The following is a 2,182-nucleotide window of genomic DNA, read 5'->3' as shown; positions in this document are numbered from 1 at the left end:
GGAATCACTAGGGCTTAAGAGCAGCGGTTGTAAAAAGCAGTCTCACAAAAAATGTTATAAAACAAAAGTTAAAGAGCTTATATTTTTCTACAACATTTGTTTTATAACATTTTTTGTGGGACTGCTTTTTACGACCGCTGCTCTTAAGCCCTAGTGATTCCCGTACATTTCCCCTCCTAAACGTGGCGGTAGCGCCTTAACGGCTTCAGATAGAGCAAAACGGACGAAATTTTCGCCCAAAGGGCCGCAATTTGACGAGTTACCCCTTAGGAAACATTCTTGAAAGTTATACAAAATAATTGAAATTGCAGCTTTTTCAACAAATACCCAAAATGACCCCTAAATATGAATTTAAGCAAAAATCTTTGATGTGTCCTTCGATGACATATTTAGACCAACAATTTCCCAAAGTAGAATGAAAATCGGGAATTTACACTTGGCGGGGTTCCCTTGTAAGGGCAGTTTTTATTTGTTGTTTTTTTTTAAAGAATGTGACGACACGAAGTCTGGTAGGTAGTTCAGGACGCGATAATGTGCTGGGGCGCCAGGCCGCGTCTGGGAGCGACGTCCCTCGATAGATAAAGTAGCGAGGGGAGAGCGGCCAACTGCTGACTCGCCCCGAACACACACACACACACACACACACACACATACACACACACGAACGCAAAAACATGCTCCACCCACATACCGCACACACCTTCATCTCAACCCTTGCCTAACCCTCCCTCTCGCCCTCCCACGCACGGTAAGCCCTACACCGCAGCCCGTCCGCCTGCTCGGCACTGACCTGGCTTCCGGAGTTTCCCCGAGTGACCGAGCTGGCTCACCGGAGCGCATCTGTGTGTGAGGTACACAGCAGTGTGAGTGTGTCTGTGTGTGTGTGATTGGGGGAGGAGGGGCTAGGGGACCCTGGACCCGCGTGCGTGTGGGCATTATTTTGGGGTGTCTGCACCCCGTCCGGGTAAACTCTGCGCCACCGGCGCCTGGACTAACAGGATTGCCGCGCCGCGCTGGAAATCTATTTGGTCGCTCGCTGACCCACATTCATTGCGCGATTCTATAGAAGCTACCGACCGCGGGAAAAAAAAAAGAAAAACAAGGCCTGCTAACCAAAACGTGCGTGGACGGGCCAAAAGTTCCTCGGTAGCTCGACACTCGGAACAAAAATGTTAAGAAATGGATTGGTAAATTTTGCATTTTATTGAAAATGAATACAAATGTATTACCTTTTTCGGGGTTATACCGCGGTAGCGTTACAGGGGCATTAAATGTAATTGTATGGTTTTTTGCAAACGTTCGTGCTCAATTGAACCTACTTACGTTACGTACAAATTTGTGCGAAAAGTTCATGATTTCTTAGAAATGTATCTATAAAAGTCTTCAAACCAACGCAGAAATGTTGGCTAAAAATGTGATCGCTTAAATTCGTACAAATAAAAGGTACATATCCAGTTGGTGTGTGTGAGAAAATCTGCATTGTCATAATTGGTTGAGGTTCGTACTTGGGCTTAGATGTACAGGAATACCCGTCACGATGCAGATACGTCAACCAACGGGACTAACTGGCGAAAGGGCGACCCTCACCATGTGTCGTGCAAGGAAGGATCGCGTCTTGCTGCTGCAGCAAAGCGCTTTGTCGTGACCACCCGGTCTTGTGTGTTGCAGGTGGGTGAGCTCCTGACTTCCCAAAGTGACGCCAAGACCTTTCCAGCCCCGACCTGTGCCGCCCCGTGAGGCAACCCAGCCGACTCGCGCCGCAGAGGTGGGAGGGGAATTTGAGGTAAACTCTGGAGGAGCAGTAGCATCCGGGCGGCCACGCCACCGCCAGAGGTGTAGAGAGAGAGAGGGAAAGGGAGAGGAGGAAGAGAAGCAGAGACGGTGCGGGCGGGGTGGCGGCTGAGGCGACCGGCGCTTGAAACTCCATCTCCTGAGCAGATTCTCTCAGCCTCCTCCCTCCTTTTCCCGTCCCTAGCATCGTCCTTATTCCTGCAGGAGGGTGGTGCGATGACGGCCGTGCCTGGTTTTGAAGAATGGTACCGACATGGAGTTACTCCGAAATAAGGAAACCGTGAATAATCCCCTGTAACTTTTTTTTGTCTATGATCAGACCCCTGTTTTATACGCCGTACATTTGATAACTACGATAGCAGTGGGGCAGTGGTGTGCAAGCAAAAAATTT

General features: G+C 49.1%; 1 protein-coding gene across 1 annotated transcript in view; it reads left to right on the top strand.

Moving 5' to 3' along the window:
- Positions 1-1,422: 1,422 nt before the first annotated feature.
- LOC113207853 (zinc finger protein 235-like) overlaps positions 1,423-2,182 on the top strand; it is a 4,228-nt gene continuing 3,468 nt past the window's right edge. The window contains exon 1 of the mRNA XM_052276133.1: positions 1,423-1,783. The gene's annotated coding sequence lies outside the window, so the exon portion shown is untranslated. The remainder of the gene's footprint in view (positions 1,784-2,182) is intronic.

This window comes from Frankliniella occidentalis, unplaced genomic scaffold (genome assembly GCF_000697945.3).
Source record: "Frankliniella occidentalis isolate FOCC.00 unplaced genomic scaffold, Focc_3.1 Scaffold1810, whole genome shotgun sequence".
NCBI lineage: Eukaryota > Metazoa > Arthropoda > Insecta > Thysanoptera > Thripidae > Frankliniella > Frankliniella occidentalis.
This window is presented reverse-complemented; position numbering and strand designations above follow the sequence as displayed.